General features: G+C 42.6%; 1 pseudogene; it reads left to right on the top strand.

The window, feature by feature from the left end:
* Positions 1 to 1,609: 1,609 nt before the first annotated feature.
* Positions 1,610 to 21,008, top strand: LOC118893986 (annotated as a pseudogene).
* The last annotated feature ends 219 nt before the right edge of the window (positions 21,009 to 21,227 follow it).

The following is a 21,227-nucleotide window of genomic DNA, read 5'->3' as shown; positions in this document are numbered from 1 at the left end:
TTTTTAGATTCTTTTCCTATATAGGCCATTACAGAGTATTGAGTAGAGTTTCCAGTGCTATACAGTAGGTCCTTATTAGTTATCTATTTTATATATAGTAGGGTGTATATGTCAATCCCAATCTCCCAGTTTATCCCTCATCCCACCCTAGTAACCATAAGTTTGTTTTCTACATCTGTGACTCTATTTCTGCACTACAACAAAAACTACATTTTTGTTAAGGTAAAGACATTTTCAACATTACATTATGTAGGATGTGGAGTTTCAGCTCCAGGGGTAAGTGCAGGGTCTTCAGTTCCAGCCTCCCCCATGAGTTCTGCTGTGAACTGCAGGTAGATGCTCATTCAGTTCTCAGGCCCAACCACATCCGGCTGCCATCTGGCCAGGAGCAATGGTCAGGATCACATCTACCTCCTGGTGGTTCTTATAACCATAGAACAACCATCTTCTTTCCTTTCCTAATGGGGATGCTTTTCTTTTAAACATTTAAAACTCTAACAGAAGAGATTTCTAATTAAAAATAGCAGACTAAACATCTCTGTTTATTTCCATTCCCTCCCACATCCTCGCTAAAATTAAAGTGAAGGACTAAAAAATGGACAAACCTACAGCCACAAGAGAATGAAAGGCGGTCCATCAGCTGATAAGAGATTTTGACAAAATTCTAGAAGACAGGAAGCAAAAGAAGGAGTGACAAGTAAAGTAGCAGAATAAAGGAAACTGCAGATTAGAATACTGGCACAGAGAAAAAATACAGAAAAGAGCCGTTTAGCCCTACAGAATGTCAGAGAAGTTCAGTTCTCTAAGGAATCAAGTAGAGTAGAACAGCAGAGGGCAAGTAGGGTTGAAAACAAGGAGGCTAATTAAAATCTATATAGAAAATAAACAATCCCCCCATTCTCCCCTTCCTCCAGTTCCCCTGGGGTCAAACCAGACATCCATCCTTTAGGGAGGAGAATAGAGTTTCTTTCCCTACAGAAATGAGTGGCCCAGAGAATAGAACTGCATATTATGGCATTAGAGGATCCCCCAGCATAATGGCCAGCTCCCGTACAATCACCCCGAAGCAAAGCCCACCCCCAACTCAACACACACACAAAGCTCCTGATATGCTTTTTGTGCCACGCTCTTAAATAGGAGCAGTCAGTCAAGAATCACTAGAAATTTGAGGAAGGCTTCCAAAATAAATAAAATCAAGATTTTAAAAAATGACTCAACTGAGTTCCCATGGAATACTGATAGTTTCTTACATCCAAATCTCTTCACACAACCACCAAAACCCATACAAACTAACAAGGAGAGCAACTCAAATCACATATAATCTATATCTATACCATAACTACAAGGCAGAGATTCCACAAACTTTAATTTACATGTAAGAGGCAAATTAAACATATGATATCAGCAAAGCTGGCTCCAGAGCTCACTCCAGAGCTCTAACTAGAAAGTCAGGTGAAGACTGCAGGGAAGAAGGATGGGTTCAGGGGAATTCTAGCAGTGGAAGAACATGAATAAAAGTCACCACTTCAAAAAGAGAGGGTCTCATCTTGAGTAGAAGAATGCTAAGAATCCTTCTCCAGCTCCAGCCCCGGATGCAGCAGCTATCTCGATGTTGATGCCCAAGAAGGACCTGCTTGTCATTTATGAACTCCTTTTAAGGGAGGGGGTGATGGTGGCCAAAAAAGATGTCCACATGCCTAAACACACTGAGCTGGCAGACAAGAATATGCCCAGTCTTCACGTCATGAAGGCCATACTGTCTCACATCACCAGGCTATAGGAAGGAACAGTTTGCCTGGAGACATTTCTACTGGTACCTTACCAGCAAGGGTATCCAGTATTTCTGTGATTGCCTCCATCTGCCCCCTGAGACGGGCCTGCCACCCTGCACTGCAGCCGTCCTGAGACTGGCCACAGCCCAAAGTTCTGGAGGGAGAACAACCTGCAAGACTCACACAAGGGGAAGCTGACAGAAACGCCTACAGACCAAGCATTGTGCCCTCTGGTGCCAAAAGGAGAGCTAAGGCCAGGCTGGGTCAGCAACTGAATTCCAATTTAAAGGTGTGTTTGAAAAAAAAAAAAAAAAAAAAAAAAAAAAAAAGGTGTGTTTGTTTGGCCGTGGATGTGGTCAGCCACCTCAGTAAATCTGGAAGAGATTGTTTAGTGTTGAACAAACCTGTAGGAAGGAAGGAAGGAAGGGAGTGAGGGCGGGAGGGAGACTGAGATTAGGTCTGCCACCTGGCAGGCCAGAGCACTGGCCACTGAGGAATCTAGGAGAGGCTCAAAAATTCACAGAACCAAAAATAACAGTCTTGGAAAGCCTCCACTCCTAGGGAGAGGAAGGCTGCTTAGAAGGGGGAAGCATTATTTGGAGACTGGGAAATGGTGGAAAGTAGAAGTCCTACAGAAACAAAAGAAAATTGCAGAATCAGAAAACACACTAATCTCTCCCTCAGAAAAGCACAATCTATTAAAGAAATTTCACTCCACTTATCAATAGAAGAAGGCATTCCTGAACTAAGAACCTTAGTAAGCCACCCAAGCCCTTTACCTCTCCCCACAAAGAAACATCTGTTATTAGCAGGCCGGGAAAATTCAACACGCTTTTAAATAAACAAATCACAGGCAGCATCTATACCAAGCCACTTTGAGAAGAAAACAATAAGTGAGATGCTAATATGTTCAGCTGATGAATTTATTCCCCTCCAAAACAACAAAGAAATGGATGAAAATCGTGACACAATATCCAACAGCAATTAAATATTATTAAATAGGCATTTGAAGATATAAAACACCAAAATTCAAATTTTCTGGATAGAAATGGACAAAAACCAAGATGTGAAATGAGTTAATCAAACTCAGGAAAGAGATAGAAGAAAAAGTCAAATAGAAATATATACAGAGAAGCAAGAAGAACTACAATCCTGCAGCCTGTGGAACAAAAACCACATTCACAGGAAGATAGACAAGATGAAAAGGCAGAGGGCTATGTACCAGATGAAGGAACAAGATAAAACCCCAGAAAAACAACTAAATGAAGTGGAGATAGGCAACCTTCCAGAAAAAGAATTCAGAATAATGATAGTGAAGATGATCCAGGACCTCAGAAAAAGAAAGGAGACAAAGATCAAGAAGATGCAAGAACCTAAATGTCCATCATCGGATGAATGGATAAAGAAGATGTGGCACATATATACAATGGAATATTACTCAGCCATAAAAAGAAATGAAATGGAGTTATTTGTAGTGAGGTGGATGGAGTCAGAGTCTGTCATACAGAGTGAAGTAAGTCAGAAAGAGAAAAACAAATACCGTATGCTAACACATATATATGGAATCTAAGGGGGAAAAAAAAAAAGGTCATGAAGAACCTAGTGGCAAGATGGGAATAAAGACACAGACCTACTAGAGAATGGACTTGAGGATATGGGGAGGGAGAAGGGTAAGATGTGACAAAGTGAGAGAGTGGCATGGACATATATACACTACCAAACGTAAAATAGATAGCTAGTGGGAAGCAACCGCATAGCACAGGGAGATCAGCTCTGTGCTTTGTGACCACCTAGAAGGGTGGGATAAGGAGGGTAGGAGGGAGGGAGATGCAAGAGGGAAGAGATATGGGAACATATGTATATGTATAACTGATTCACTTTGTTATAAAGCAGAAACTAACACACCATTGTAAAGCAATTATACTCCAATAAAGATGTTATAAAAAAAAAAGATGCAAGAAATGTTTAACAAAGACCTAGAAGAATTAAAGAACAAACAAACAGAGATGAATAATACAATAACTGAAATGAAAAATACACTAGAAGGAATCAATAGCAGAATAACTGAGGCAGAAGAACGGATAAGTGACCTGGAAGACAGAATGGTGGAATTCACTGCTGCAGAACAGAATAAAGAAAACAGAAAAAAAAGAAATGAAGACAGACTAAGACACCTCTGGGACAACATTAAACACAACAACATTCGCATTAGGTAGGGGTCCCAGAAGGAGAAGAGAGAGAGAAAGGACCCGAGAAAATATTTGAAGACATTATAGTCGAAACTTCCCGAGCATGGGAAAGGAAACAGCCACCCAAGTCCAGGAAGCAAAGAGAGTCCCATACAGGAAAAACCCAAGGAGAAAACACTGAGACACATAGTAATCAAATGTGCCAAAATTAAAGACAAAGAAAACTTATTGAAAGCAGCAAGGGAAAAACGACAAATAACATACAAGGGAACTCCCATAGGTTAACAGCTGATTTCTCAGCAGAAACTCTACAAGCCAGAAGGGAGTGGCATGACATATTTAAAGTGACGAAAGGCAAGAACCTACAACCCAGATTACTCTACCTGGCAAGGATCTCATTCAGATTTGATGGAGAAATCAAAAGCTTTACAGACAAGCAAAAGCTACAAGAATTCAGCATCACCAAAGCAGCTCTACAACAAATGCTAAAGGAACTTCTCTAAGTGGGAAACACAATAGAAGAAAAGGACCTACAAAAACAAACCCGAAACAATTAAGAAAATGATAATAGGAACATAAATATCGATAATTACCTTAAACGTGAATGGGTTAAATGCTCCAACCAAGAGACACAGGCTCGCTGAATGGATACAAAAACAAGACCCATCTATATGCTGTCTACAAGAGACCCACTTCAGACCTAGGGACACACAGAGACTGAAAGTGAGGGGATGGAAAAAGATATTCCATGCAAATGGAAATCAAAAGAAAGCTGGAGTAGCAATTCTCATATCAGATAAAATAGACTTTAAAATAAAGAATGTTACAAGAGACAAGGAAGGACACTGTATAATGATGAAGGGATCAATCCAAGAAGAAGATATAACAATTATAAATATATATGCACCCAACATAGGAGCACCTCAATACATAAGGCAACTGCTAACAGCTATAAAAGAGGAAATCGACAGTAACACAATAATAGTAGGGGACTTTAACACCTCACTGACACCACTGGACAGATCATCCAAACAGAAAATTAATAAGGAAACACAAGCTTTAAATGACACAATAGACCAGACAGATTTAATTGATATCTATAGGACATTCCATCCAAAAACAGCAGATTACACTTTTTTCTCAAGTGCGCATGGAACATTCTCCAGGATAGATCACACCTTGGGTCACAAATCAAGCCTCAAGAAATTTAAGAAAATTGAAATCATATCAAGCATCTTTTCTGACCATAACACTATGAGATTAGAAATCAATTACAGAGAAAAAAACGTAAAAAGTACGAACACATGGAGGCTAAACAATACGTTACTAAATAACCAAGAGATCACTGAAGAAATCAAAGAGGAAATCAAAAAATACCTAGAGACAAATGACAATGAAAACACGACGATCCAAAACCTATGGGATGCAGCAAAAGCAGTTCTAAGAGGGAAGTCTGAGCAATACAATCCTACCTCAAGAAACAACAAACATCTCAAATAAACAATCTAATCTTACACCTAGAGAAACTAGAGAAAGAAGAACAAACAAAACCCAAAGTTAGTAGAAGGAAAGAAATCATAAAGATCAGAGCAGAAATAAATGAAATAGAAACAAAGAAAACAATAGCCAAGATCAATAACACTAAAAGCTGGTTCTTTGTGAAGATAAACAAAATTGATAAACCATTAGCCAGACTCATCAAGAAAAAGAGGGAGAGGACTCAAAGCAATAAAATTAGAAATGAAAAAGGAGAAGTTACAACAGACACCACAGAAATACAAAGCATCCTAAGAGACTACTACAAGCAACTCTATGCCAATACAATGGACAACCTGGAAGAAATGGACCAATTCTTAGAAAGGTATAACCTTCCAAGACTGAACCAGGAAGAAATAGATAATATGAACAGACCAATCACAAGTAATGAAATTGAAACTGTGATTAAAAATCTTCCAACAAACAAAAGTCCAGGACCAGATGGCTTCACAGGTGAATTCTATCAAACATTTAGAGAAGAGCTAACACCCATGCTTCTCAAACTCTTCCAAAAAATGGCAGAGGAAGGAACACACCCAAACTCATTCTATGAGGCCACCATCACCCTGATACCAAAACCAGACAAAGATACTACAAAAAAAGAAAATTACAGAGCAATATCACTCATGAATATAGATGCAAAAATCCTCAACAAAATACTAGCAAACAGAATCCAACAACACATTAAAAGGATCATACACCATGATCAAGTGGGATTTATCCCAGGGATGCAAGGATTCTTCAATATGCGCAAATCAATCAATGTGATACACCATATTAACAAATTGAAGCAGAAAAACCATATGATCATGTCAATAGATGCAGAAAAAGCTTTTGACAAAATTCAACACCTATTTATGATAAAAAATCTCCAGAAAGTGGGCACAGAGGGAAACTACCTCAACATAATAAACGCCATATATGGCAAACCCATAGCAAACATCATTCTCAATGGTGAAAAACTGAATGCATTTCCTCTAAGATCAGGAACAAGACAAGGATGTCCATTCTCACCACTATTATGCAACATAGTTTTCGAAGTCCTAGCCATGGCAACCAGAGAAGAAAAAGAAAAAAAAAAACTATCACTGTTTGCAGATGACATGATACTATACATAGAAAATCCTAAAGATGCCACCAGAAAACTACTAGAGCTAATCAATGAATTTGGTAAATTTGCAGGATACAAAATTAATGCACAGAAATCTCTTGCATTCCTATGCACTAATGATGAAAAATCTGAATGAGAAATTAAGGAAACACTCCCATTTACCATTGCAACAAAAAGAATAAAATACCTAGGAATAAACCTACTTAGGGAGCCAAAAGACCTGTATGCAGAAAACTATAAGACACTGATGAAAGAAATCAAAGATGATACAAACAGATGGAGAGATATACCCTGTTCTTGGATTGGAAGAATCAATATTGTGAAAATGACTATACTACCCAAAGCAATGTACAGATTCAGTGCAATCCCTTTCAAATTACCAATTTCATTTTTTACAGAACTAGAACAAAAAATCTTAAAATTTGTGTGGAGGCACAAAAGACCCCAAATAGCCAAAGCAGTCTTGAGGGAAAAAAACGGAGCTGGAGGAATCAGACTCCCTGACTTCAGACTATACTACAAAGTTTCAGTAATCAAGACAATATGGTACTGGCACAAAAACAGAAATATAGATCAATCGAACAGGATAGAAAGCCCAGAGATAAACCCACACACCTATGGTCAACTAATCTATGACAAAGGAGGCAAGAATATACAATGGAGAAAAGACAGTCACTTCAATAAGTGGTGCTGGGAAAACTGGACAGCTACATGTAAAAGAATGAAATTAGAACACTCTCTAACGCCATACACAAAATTAAACTCAAAATGGATTAGAGACCTAAATGTAAGACTGGACACTATAAAACTCTTAGAGGAAAACATAGGAAGCACACTCTTTCACATAAATCACAGCAAGATCTTTTTTGACCCACCTCCTAGAGTAATGGAAATTAAAAAAAAAAAAGAAATGGAACCTATTGAAACTTAAAAGCTTTTGTACAGCAAAGGAAACTATAAACAAGACGAAAAGACAACCCTCAGAATGGAAGAAAATATTTGCAAGCAAATCAATGGACAAAGGGTTAATCTCCAAAATATATAAACAGCTCATGCAGCTCAATATTAAAAAAGCAAACAACCCAATCAAAATATGGGCAGAAGACCTAAGTAGACATTTCTCCAAAGAAGACATACAGATGGCCAAGAGGCACATGAAAAGCTGCTCAACATCACTAATTATTAGAGAAATGCAAATCAAAGCTACAATGATGTATCACCTCATACCAGTTAGAATGGGCATCATCAGAAAATCTACAAACAACAAATGCTGGAGAGGGTGTGGAGAAAAGGGAACCCTCTTGCACTGTTGGTGAGAATGTAAATTGATACAGCCACTATGGAGAACAGTATGGAGTTTCCTTAAAAAACTAAAAATAGAATTATCATGTGACCCAGCAATCCCATTACTGGGCATATACCCAGAGAAAAACATAATTCAAAAAGACACATGCACCCCAATGTTCATTGCAGCACTATTTACAATTGCCAGGACATGGAAGCAGTCTAAATGCCCATCGACAGACGATGGATAAAGAAGATGTGGTACATATATACAATGGAATATTACTCAGCCATAAAAAAGAACGAAATTGGGTCATTTGTGGTGACATGGATGGATCTAGAGTCTGTCATACAGAATGAAGTAAGTCAGAAAGAGAAAAACAAATATCGTATATTAATGCGTATATGTGGAACCTAGAAAAATGGTACAGATGAACCAGTTTGCAGGGCAGAAATTGAGACACAGATGTAGAGAACAAACGTATGGACACCAAGGGCAGAAAATGGTGGGGGTGGGGGTGGTGGTGTGATGAATTGGGAGATTGGGATTGACATGTATACACTGATGTGTATAAAATGGATAACTAATGAGAACCCGCTTTATAAAAAAATTTTTTTAAATAAAAAGAAAAAAGAAATATATACAAATATCAACTCAATATGTTGTACACCTGAAGGTAATATAATGTTACAAGTCAATTATATCTCAATAAAATCTTTAAATTTTTTTTAATTAAAAAATTTCAGAAGTAAAGATTAAATCACAAGATGCCCAAAGGAGATAGATGAAAATTCAACTGAAAATATAATAAGAGATATAGCCAAGAGAAAAATAAATAAATAAGGAGGTAAAATGATCAAAGAAAAGATGATAGCTATAGAGAATAGGCAAAAAAGATTTATATACATAAAATTGGAGTTGCTGAAAAAGCAAAACAGAACAATGGAATGAAACTAATATTTAAAACTATAATCCAATAGTGATTGTAGTAATGATTATACAACTATATATGACTTGTCAAAACTCATCAAATTACACACTTCAAATTGGTGAACTTTATTTTATATGAATTATACCACCATAAAGTAGATTATAAATTAAATAAATATGAAGTGTTTAACCCCAAAGAAATATAACCCCAGAAAACTTTCTGAAAGTAAAAATGGCCTAAATCTACATGTTGAATGCACCTATGTACATAGGAAAATTGACCAGAATAGTCAACTCTGAGATATATCAGAGTAAAACAATTTTAAAGGTAAAGAAAAAAATCCTCTTGGCAAATTTTCCACATCAAATACAAAGTAAAGAAAATCAAGTTGTCATCCTATTGGATAATCATTAGTGCAAAACTAAAAAAATAGTGAAAGAAAGTATAACTGACAATTTGACCAAAAAAAAGGAAATTATAGAAAATATTTTATTAATCTAAAAGAACCAAAAAAGGAAGAAAAAAGGGAACATAAAACAGATGGGTTCATCAAATTTACCAGTGCTGAAAGAAGAAATTAAAAGTTCAAGAAGTGTGGTGTTTTTTAAAAAACTGTATTTGGCATTTAAAATTTTCCAACAGTTCTGGCTATGACAGAGTAACTAGCACTGGACTAGCCCTCCTGCCATAAATAATTACAAAACTAGGCAAAATGTACAAAGAGTTTTTTTAGATATTGGGACAACAGGTAGTACAGAACCGTGATCCCTAAGAGAAGAAACGCCCATATGAGCTCCACCGTAACCTGGCTTTCTTCCTGGAGACAGTTTCTAGAGCACAGTACAGAGAGGTAGAGCCCAAGCAGAGAACAGTGGGCTCATTGAGCTGAAGAGGCAGAAATTAGATTTTAGGGCTGTTGAAACAGCTGAAATTTGTGAGGCAGCGTACTGAAAAGGAGAGAGCTGTAAGAGAAGGAGATTCAGAAATCTGCATAGGGGGTCCCCTCAAGTGGTTGACTGAATACTCAGCTGAGCATAGAGAGATGAGTCTGCAAAGCCTGGCAGAGAACAGCTATTGAGAAGTTGGGAGCCGCACAGAGATTCCAGCGGTCTCACAGGACTGGGAGACATAGCTGTTCCAACCAGCCAGAGTGGCTGAACAATGGTGCAGTTCAATTAAGGCCTCAGAAAGGCCACATCTCAGGAGTAGAGCTAGTCTAGCTCTTCAGTAAGGAATACTCTAAACCAGTCCTAACAAGGCTTAAAACAAGTCTTGAAGAAAAAACTCAAATTGATTCACCAGTAAATCGATTGCCTACTAAAATGAACCTCAACAAACTTTAAAGAAAAGCCGCATAATTCCCACAGTGTGGAATGTACAATGTACACATGACAATCCAAAATCAGTGGACAGGTGAAGTAGCAGAAAATGTGATTCAAAATCAAGGAAAAAAGGTTAAGAGAAACAAACTCAAACATGATAAGAGGTGTTGGAATTAACAGACACAGACTTTTAAAAAGCCATTATAAAAATATTTAAGGATTTAAAGGGAAAAACCGAACATAATGAGTGAACAATTGGGGAAATTCAGTAGGTAAAGGGAAACTATTAAAAAGCATCAAATGGAAATTCTAGAATTGAAGAATACAATATCAGAAATAAAAAATTTGCCAAATGGGTTGAAGGGCAGATTAGACACTGCAGGAAAAAAAGATCGGTGAACTTGAAGGCAAGTCAATAGACCTATCCAAAGTGAATCACAGGGAGAAAAAAAATGCAAAAATTGACCAGAGCCTTAGTGACCTGTAGGACAATATTAGGCAGTCTAACACATGTAACTGGAGTCCCAGGAGAGATGAGATATTATAGCATGCAAAAATATATTTGAAAAAATAATGGCTGAAACATTTCAAACATCTCAGATATTATGAGAAAATATCACCCCACAGATCCAAGAAGCTCAAATGCTAAAAACCAAAGATAAACAGAAAAATCTTAAAGGCAGAGAAAAATGAAAAAAAAAATTAAACAATGATAAAACATTGACTTAGAAATAACACAAACCAGAAGACAATGGAACGACATCTTTAAAATACTGAAGGGGAAAAAATTGCTAACCTATAACTACAATTCATGCAGTGAAAATATCCTCCAACAGTAAAGGCAACCAATAAAAGGAACCAGAGCTCCTTGGAGAAATAGCTGATTCCAGGACTAGGACATGGAAAGTACAATATGAACCTGGGACATCTTATAGAGCCAGGAAGTACTGATCAATGTGGAGGGAATGGTTAAGTTTGAAAATCATCATTTTGCAATCATCATAGTAAAAAAATTGGCTCAGGAAAATGGGTGTTAAATCTATAGGGAAGTTGATAAGGAGCAGGATATTTACAAGGTCTTAAAATTTCTCTGCAAAGATGGCTTATTAATTGCAAGGAAAAAACAAATTGATAAAGCAGACAACACCTTGACTGGGTAATCCAAATCAACATCACCAGCGATGGGCAAGTGAGCATGCGTGCCTTTAAATGTGATGTCCTGAAAAGAACACAATGTCACATGTATATTATTACTGCCCAGGATGTGTAAGCTAAATCTAATCACAATGAAACAAGGAGATGCAATCTTAAGTGCATAAAATTACCTAGGGAGTGTACTTGCCAAAAATGTTTAACCTGTTTAACATAATCAGAAAAATGCAGAACATTCCACAAGATGGCTAGCCCAAGCTCTTCAAAAAGTCAGTACCATGAAAGCTACCCAAAAAATTTGTAAGGGAGAACTGTTCTAAGTTAAAAGAGAATAAAGAAACATAATAACTAACTGTAATATGTGACTCTTGACCCAATCCTGGATCTAAAAAAAAAAATGCTATTAAAGTAAGTTTGGGCACAAATGGTAGAATTTAAATATGAACTGCATATCAGAAGATATTATTCAATTAGTGTTAGACATTTGGAGTGTGGTAATGATCTTGAGGTATGTAGGAAAATGTCCTTATTCTTAAAAGAAATATATGCTGAAGTATTTAGGACTAAAATGTCATGATGTCTACAATTATTTTCAAATGATGCAGAAAAATAAAAAACTAGAAATAGAAAGCAAATGTGGCAAAATGTTAATGACTGATGGTTAGGGAAAGGATATATGAGCATTCAGTGCACTATTCTTTCAACTTATATGTAAGTTGAACATTTTTTAAATAAAAAGTTGAAAGAAAGATAAAACAGGAAAAATGACCTTGGAGAAAACAAGGCTAACTCTGGGAACAAGAGAAAATATACATACAGGGACTTCCCTGGTGGCACAGTGGTTAAGAATCCATCTGCCAGTGCAGGGGACACGGGTTAGATCCCTGGTCCAGGAAGATCCCACATGCCGCAGAGCAACTAGGCCTGTGCGCCACAACTACTAAGCCCGCATGCTGCAACTACTGAAGTCCGCAGTCCTAGAGCTCATGCTCCGTAACAAGAGAAGCCACCGAAATGAGAAGCCCATGCAGCACAATGAAGAGTAGCCCCTACTTGCCACAAGTAGAGAAAGGCTGCACGCATCAACGAAGACCAAACACAGCCAAAAAAAAAAAAAATATATATATACACACACACACACACACACACACACACAGTATCCTCAGGGAAACCTGAGACACCATTACAAGCGTAAAAAAGAACAGGATACTCTAAAACCAGAAAATTCCGTAAACAAGACAACACTCTTAGAAATTAAAATTTTGATCATTAAAAAAAATTCCAATAGAAGGACCAGTAGATCAGAAAATAGATGTAAAAAACAACAAAATAGGAAGTGTGAGAGAAAAGATAAGAGCTATAGAGGATCAGTCCAGGATTCCAACATCTGACTAATAAAAGCCCTAGAAACTGGAAATAGAAACATGGTGGGGGCGAGTATTTTCAAAAAATAAACCAAGAAAATTTCCTAGAGCTGAGGAACATTTGACTTCTATCCAAGAGCCCAGAACAATGAATGAAAAATAACGCCACTGAGGCATACTTACATCATTTTTGTGGAAGTTCAAGATGCTGGGGATACAGAGATGGTTAAAAGATTCCAGAGATATAAACAAACACACTGACATGTCACCTACAAAGAACCAAATGTCAAGCAAGGTTCTGAACATTTTGACCAGATAGCTTGACGCTCACAGCCACTGACAGAGTGCATCTCATACCAAGAGGTCTCCCTGGGGACGGCCCCTATACTTTGCCCAACACCACTGTTACTGGCATATCTTTCTTTTTCATAAGAAACTGAATCACCAGAAAGCAGGAATACCAACTTATTCATCTTTATATCCCTGTCTCTTCTTTATTTCTAAAGTCCTGCAAAATATATACAAAGTTCTTTTGAATAAGCTATAGTCAGTTTCTCTCTGTCCTTATCTCATCGTTTCCTTCCCTCCCATTTTCTGTCCCCTTCTTTCTCTGATCCCTTGTTCATCCTGGAAACACTGATCAAGACCTAGTGTGCTGGGTCAGGGGCTATCAAGTGAACAAAGACCATTAGTGGTTTCCAGGAGCCCACAGCTGTGAGGAGACAGACCCCATGCAGGACATGGCCCTCCTGGGAGCCCGGATGTCTTCCTCCCCAAATTACAGCACAGAATCCAGATGTACCTACACAATAGTTTAACGTTTCCTATTATTAAACTTGAGTTAAACACAGATTGAATTTTCTATTTTTCTAATTTAAACATTTAGCTAAGTTTTAACTTATGGAATTTTGTAAAAGGTCAGGGGCTCCTTAGGGAAGAAAATGTTCCTCCTTCACATCATCCAGGGAGAATCCATACGTTCCTTCCATCTTTGTAGCCCCTCCCCGTGTGAGTTGCTCCTTGAAACAGTAGGCCACAGGATGCAGACGAGGCCTCATCAGCAGAACTGGGCCTGATGATGACAGTGTGAGTGGCCCAGGGACTCTGGGTGCCTTGGAAGGGGGACTGGGAGAGTGAGGGTCTTCGCAAACAGTTCCCAGAGGAGCATCTCCCCCTAGTGGCCACAAGTGGGAGCTGCAGTGCTCTCAGCCAAAGAAAAGCCAACACAGTGTAGGGCTTTCCACACACATCCTCCACCCCACCCCTACCCCGCAGACGCTGGACCCCCTTTTCAGAATCTGGCCTGTGTAAAAGGCACAGGCGACCTGGATCTCCATTTATACAATCTCCCTGGGTCCTGGGTGGAACTTACAGGTGCGCTGGACTTTCCTTGTCTGTGCCAGACAGAGCCCCTGCCCTCCCAGGCCTGTTCTGTGAGGGCAGCTGCTTCCCGTCGCACCCCTTTGGGCATCAGAACCTTGATAACGAAGCTTAGCTTCAGCACTCTTCCCTTGCACAGGGGAGAGGCCTTAGCAAAATGTTCATATGGACACATGTTTAGGCAAAATCTACAAAAGTGAGATCTTTTTGGTATTATTTTTCCAAAAGAGGGTCCCACAAACTTTTTAAGCTTTCAACCACACAAAGTCTATACATATCTGACCCTAATGGTTGCATAGGGGCCACTTGGTGTAGAGCTCTCTGAATAGTTCTTCCACTCAAATGTCCAGTCCCCAATCCCACTTCACCCCCTGGAGGCCGCAGAGGACTTTGACAGGGCAGTCTGTGCAGGGGTCAAGAACATGGGTTTACAGGTCAGACAGATGTAGGTCTACCTCCCACTTCTGTCCCTAGGCATGCTACTTGATTGTGCCTCTCTTTCTTCATCTGAAAAACAGGGATAATGATCGTACAACCTCTTTGGGCTGCTGTGAGTACAGAATCAGAGAATGCACAGAAAGACTTCTGTTTGATGCCTGACCAGTAGAAGGCTCCAGGAATAGTGGTTACGGGAAGGTCCATAAATAGATACCTACCCTGGGAATAAATATATATACCCCTAACTTCAATTCAACTCTCTATGTTAAATTGGACCAAGTAAAACTGCCAGTATTTCACTGTTTTTTGACCTACAAAAATGGCAGTTTCACATGATTTCCCCTAATAGGACATATGATGACAATAATTCCATAAGGTGGCCGGGGTATGGCTATTGGTAGGGACCCCCAGTCCCTCATGGTGTACCTGTGCTTTGCCTGGAGAGGCTGAAAGAGGCAGTTTGATTCCTTGCTCTCTTCTCCCTCCAGGAGCCCCGCTCTGTAGCCATAAAGACCTCTGATAGAAAATAAGTCCTGGGATGTAATGTGCAGCATGGTGACTATAGTTAATAACACTGTCTTGCATATTTGAAAATTGCTAAGAGAGTAGATCTTCAAAGTTCTCATCACAAGAAAACAATTTTTGTAACTCTGTGTGGTGATGGATGTTAACTAGACTTATTCTGGTGATCATTTTGCAATATATGCAGATATTGAATCATTATGTTGTATACCTGAAACTAATATAATTTTACATATCAATTATACTGCAATAAAAAAACTTATTTAGAAAGTTCTCACCAGCCAGACCACAGAGGGTCCCCCTGCCCCCAGTACTCTATGAAACGCTGTCCCCTGCTGTCGGTCCCTCCGTGGCACCAGCTGCTCTCTGGACCACAGCTCCTGTTTGGTAGGTGCTGGGGCTCTCCTGGCCTCTTCCTATCCCAGTCCTTGACACCTAATCCAGAATCTCTCTTTCCTCACCCGGCCCTCAGGGGAGCAGGGGAAATTCTGGTGGGGAGGGAGCCAGGCCCAGATGCAGTCCACACTGCAGAGGCCCCACCTGGTGGCCAACATCCTCTAGCCTAAAGCTGTCCCTGAGAATCACAATCTCACAAAAGTACCCTCTGGCTGCTCTTATTTAACTAGTTCCACCCCAAGTGGCCCCCAGGCCACACACTCTCTGAGAACACACGCAGAATCCCAGAGCCCCTGCCACGGGCACAAAGCACAGTCCTGACAGACGAGCTGGGTGCTCAGCTGGTCATTCAGTCAGACCACAATCCCAGGAGCCCTCAGAGATCAGAAGGGAGAATGCCACGCAGACTGTGCCATTGGAGTTCTCTGAGAAGCAGAGGCTGACTGAGCTGGGAGGAACCAAGGTCCACCAGCTTGTAACACAATGAAAGAAGGGGGAGGAAGAAGGAAGGGATGGACAGCCATCGTGACGCAGGCATGTCAGTTTCCACCAGCCCCACGGGAGCTCTGGAACAAAGATGTCCAAGGTTTCCTGTTCAGAGTCCCTCACTGGGCAGAAGTAGCCAGGCCCTATGCCATCGTCATGCTCACATTGGCTGGGCTCAGCTCAAAAATTGAAACTGACCTTCAATGTGGACCCAGACGCTGAGGCTGTAAGCTCACCTCAATCCTCGAAGCTTCTCGAAGGAGAGAAGCAGGCAGTGCAGCTCTGTGCCTGCCACAGTGCACGCCTTGTGCTGCATGGACCCGCTTTTCCACACACATGAGGCAGACTCTGGGGGCCTGTCTTCTTTCAGGAAAATCTACAAGAGGGAAGTTAGGGGGATGAAATAGAGACCCCATTCACTGCAGGTGGTCTTGGGGCCACAGCTGGTACCCATCGCCTCCCTCCTCTACCATGCAGTCTAAATTCCCCTTGCCCTCAGCTACTGCCTCTGCGGTCTCAGTGGTTTACCTGTGGTATGACCCAAGCCCTGGTTCTTGAGGAGTCTGAGCTCCTGGAAACAAGGAAATGCACCATCCAGATCCTCCTTCAAGAAAAGACGTGCTGACCAGCTGGGAGGAGTGTGATTGCTGACCGTCTCCAGCTGTTCATTTCATCGGCATGGGCCCCAGCCCATAACTGAGCAAGGTGGCGCCACAGGGTCTAGCTTTGTACCAGTCTTTGCTCTGGAGCTGCCCCACTGGGCGGCAGTTTATCATATTTGCATTTCCATCTGACGGCCCCCCCTGCTCAATACTGCCCTCTTTCCTGTCACAGATGTTACCCTCCAATGAAACCCCTGCACCTAACTCTGCATGCCTAACTCTGTCTCAACCACTGCTTCCTGGAGAGCCCAACCTGTAACACTTGGTACCAGGATTGGTCCAAGAAAGCATCCACCATGGAAGAGGCACCATGCAAACAAAATGACTCAGGCAGCTTTTATCGGTGGCCACCCCATTGCCAGCACGATGGACACATGAACAAAGTAACAATGATGGCAGAGACAGAGGCTATGCAAGGGCCCAACAGCATGGATTCGCACTTAACAAGGACAATCTAGTTGCTGCTGCTTCTGAATGTCCAATTGGCCAGCAACACAGACCAGTGCTAAGCCCCCTGTGTGCTATTCCATGAGGAGACCAACCAGCCACATGGTAGCAGGTTGACTACATCGGGTCCCTTCTATCCTCAAAGGTCAACAGTTCATTCTCACAGGGATAGACATCTAGTCTAGGTGTAGGTTTGCCTTTCATGCCCATAAGGTCTCAGCCAGCACTAGTGGTTGTGGAATGCCTGATTCACAGGTGCTGAATCCCGTACAACACGCATCTGTTCTAAAACTGTACCCAAGATTTGTTTTAATCGTGTATGGTGAGACATGCAGAGGTGAAAATGATTGTCATGAAGGAAGAAATTTATATTCACAGATTTCTAGAAACAGAGGCCTTCCATGCCGTGCCACACAGGACCACCTAGGGAAGGACCAGTGTTGTTCAGGATGCAGAAGAGGGGCAGAGCATAGCTTGAGCCTTTATTAGGGTTCTTGTGAGAAGGAATGGGCAAGGCAGGGCGGTACTCTGAGTCAGTTTAGGATTGGATAGTTTGAATGGCTTCCTTGGGCCCTGGGCTATAGAGGTGGACCCTAGTTAATAATTGGTACCTCGCCCTGGGGTGATTTGGAACAAGGTATGTGAAAGTTTGATAAAGGAGCTAGCTGGAGATGAGCTCTGGATTGGTTGGTTCGTATGTCAAAGGCGCACTTGCAGGGAAGTTGTCTGCTATCTCTAGGAATTTGTGAGCCTTGGGAGGGGCAGTCTCTCCAACATCAAGTCCCCAAATGCCAGAGGATCAAGAATACAGGAAACGAGAAAATATAGTCAATACAACATCCAACCAGGGCATTCCCTTACAGCAAAGGAAACAAGGCATAATCACAGGATTCACTGGTGATATCGCCTCCCACACCACTCAGAGGCAGAAGTTCAGGGATTTGGTGTCTTCCAGGGTATCCAACCAATGTGTCATGGTCCCACAGACCTGCCTTGGGTCAGGATCCAACCATCTTTGGAGCTATATTATACCACTCAGCCACTCTGTCTTTCTGTCTAAATCCTGACCTTCAACTCCAGCTCTTTTTTCTTCACCCACTGTATGAGATGAAGGATTCTTTGTAAGATGCCAAAGAAACCCTCAGGCTCTCACACTTGTTTTCAGTTGTTTGTTAATTGCCCTCAGCTTTTCATTATGCGTCTGTGGGTTATCAACCCAACTATTCATTCCCGTCTATCCACTCATGTGTGTGCAGGCATGTGTGTACAATTACGTACACACGCATACCTTTCAAATGCCTCTGCCTACCTTTCAAATGCCTGATCATCACACAGGCTAGTTCATTATTCTCTACCTGCACATTCTCCCAAGTCACCACCAGTGAAATGTTTAACAGTGGGAATACCAGCCCGAGCTGGGGGCTGGGATGTGGTCCTCATGGCCAGCTGGGTGATGGAGTGATCAGTCCCCAAACTCCATCTTACTGACTAATCTCTTGGACCACTCCTGAAAACAGATGCTGAGATGGAGTTAGGAGTCCAAAAGTTTTATTGGCGAGTAGGACTTGGGAAAAGAAAAAGGCAAAAGCTGGAGTGGGCAGGGAGAATTCTCCAGCTATGATGCAGGCCTGCTGAGGTCTCTGCCTGCCCGCCAGGGAGCTCCGGAGCACATGTCACCCATTAGAGAATCCAGCGCGGGGGGGAAATGGCCGGGCCCTTATGACACCACCTTGTCGGGCTGCTAGCTGGAGGCCACCCTGAAAGGATGTGCCCTCAGCTGGAAAACTGAGGTTGACCCTGAAGGAGACTACAACTGAAGTTGTTAGCGCACCAAATGCTTGGCGGCTGGGCAGCGAGTCCTTTCTGGAAGAGGTATCTGAGAGGAGCATCTCCCAGCGCAGCAGAGATGATGACAAGACAGCCTGAGAACTGGTGATATATCACCTGTGATATCAGTTTTCGTGTGAGCCTGTGCAGAGTACAGTCAAAACATAGAGTTGCTTCTCTGGTTAATAAAGTGGTGTTGGGTAGAAGTTTACCACGAAGATAAGGTGGGAGGGGATATTGCAGAGAGAGGGAACCAAATGGTCAAAGACCAAGGCAATGCAAAGCATGGGCATGTTCTAGAAAAATACAGAGAATCCAGAGAAGCTGAAGCATAATATTGGCAGGTGGCGGAATGCAGGCATGAGTGATCAAAGGGGACAGGTCACACAGGACCTTGTTTGCCTGGCCACAGAACTCCAGCCTACAGCCGACACAAGACACCTGAAAAATGTTCATCAGGAAAATGACACGATCAGGTGTGAATATTCGTATTCTGGCAGCCGTATGGAAAAGAGAAACCAGGAGGTAGAGAGGACATGGGCCAGCAGAGAGCCGAGGCGGGGTGGTCAGAGGAAAAGGAAAGTCTACCTCTGCAGGAGGAGGAACTGGCTGGACATGGTAAGGGACTGACTGTGGGGCTGGATGAAGGGAGGAGACCAGGGCGATGCCTTGGTTTCTGGCTTGGGCATCCAGTTGGCTGTTCCCCTGCTCCCAAAAGAGACAGATCCCCGTGCTTTCTCTTTCTCCCCCAATCTCTACTTTCCCTTGACCTCTGGTCTCTTCTCCCCAGCCCAGGTCCCTCACACCACTGGACATCACTTGTCCTCCTGTCTACCTGATGCACATGTACAGGAGACAGTACAGGAAGGCACTCCAGCAGAGGCTACCAGGCATTTCCCAGTGGGCAGCTCACAGCCCCTGCCCAGGTCACCTCTCAGTCCCAAGTTCTGGGACTCTTTGTCCCATAGAAATGGGTGGTCCAATAGTTAAGCCCCCCAAACCTCCACCCCACCCCTGGCTGCCCAGACCTGCCAGTCTATTCTCCCCTTCTGCCCCTCCCCCCATCTCCCTGCTTCAGCCCCTGAGCCTACACTTTCCTCTTGTATTTCCCACCCCAGGGCCCTCCACTTGCAATGTCTAAACCATCAAGACACAATTCAAATGCCACCTCCTCCTTGATTCCCCCATTTGCCCCCATCTCTACTGGCCTCGGTGTTGTCCTCTCCACCCCTATTGTGAGGTTTTAAACACTTGTAGTTCTCCTTTGCTACATGTCAAGAACCCAGAGACAGTGTCTGTTCCAGGCAGGGCCTTGCTCAAAGTAGCGGTAGGGGAGTGTCCAGGGAAGGAGCAAGAAGGCAGAGCCAAGACCCGGTGACCAGGACAGAGGGCAGGGGATGGTGCAGAAAGACAGGTCGTGGCATCTCAGGGCAGGAGGAACTGAGTGTCAGTGGCTCTGTCACCACCACTGTGCCTTGGCAGGGCAGCCCAGCCAGAGCTGTCAGGGCCTGCAGCTGCAGGATCAAGGCTCAGAAGCAGCGCCAGTCCAGGTGGTGCAGCGGAAAGCAACGTCCAGAACCTCAGCCACAGCCCTTCCCTTATAGCCACTGAAAGACCTGGGGAAGGGCAAGCACACAGGGGCTCGGGTAAGGGTGGAGAACTTGGCCATCAATGGTAGTGAGCCTGGGTTTGTATTCACTGGCTGGTGAAACCTGGGGTGTTCCACTTGGACTAATAATAAATAACAATAAGTGTCATCTATTGTACTACCAGGGCGCCAAGTACTTCACATGCATTCTTCTAACAGTGGGGAAAAGGCTCAGGGCTGAGGAAGGGAGCAGAGTCGTGTTTGTTGTAGCGGTACCGCCCTGTTCTGGAGCCCTGCCATCAGGGAGGAGCCCGGCCAGCTCTCAGCTACCTGAAAATGACGCGGGCCCACATGGGGCCTGTGCCCTCCCCCTGTGTGGGCAACAGAGGAGGGGCCAGCAGGGCCTCTTCTGACAGTTGAGAGGTGGGGAGAGTCCCTCACAAGCCCCAGCCCCCCACTCCCGAGCAGGCTGCTGGCCGAGGCATGGGCACTCTCTTGGGACACCTGGCTCTGGCGCTGCTCATCTATCACAGTGGGCTCTACTATACAGTGATGGTGTCCCAGGTCCTCTCGCGGAGCCAGAAGCTCCTCTTCCCCTGACTCCCCGCAAGGGACAAGCAAGGCCAGAGGTGGTGGCAGCGGGTACGTGCAGAGGGAATGGTGAAGATGGGCGCTGGCGAGATACTGATATTGGGAGAGTCCTTCTTCCCACCTGGAACCAACTGTTTTCCCCTGATAGACTGGGAGGCTCCTCGGCGGCCTTTCCAGCATCACAATGCGTGGCAGCATGCCACCAGCTTTGGCTTCTTCCTGCTCAGT

Source organism: Balaenoptera musculus, chromosome 4 (genome assembly GCF_009873245.2).
Source record: "Balaenoptera musculus isolate JJ_BM4_2016_0621 chromosome 4, mBalMus1.pri.v3, whole genome shotgun sequence".
Taxonomy (NCBI): domain Eukaryota; kingdom Metazoa; phylum Chordata; class Mammalia; order Artiodactyla; family Balaenopteridae; genus Balaenoptera; species Balaenoptera musculus.
The sequence above is the reverse complement of the archived record's forward strand: the minus strand, read 5'-3'. Positions and strand labels throughout refer to the sequence as shown.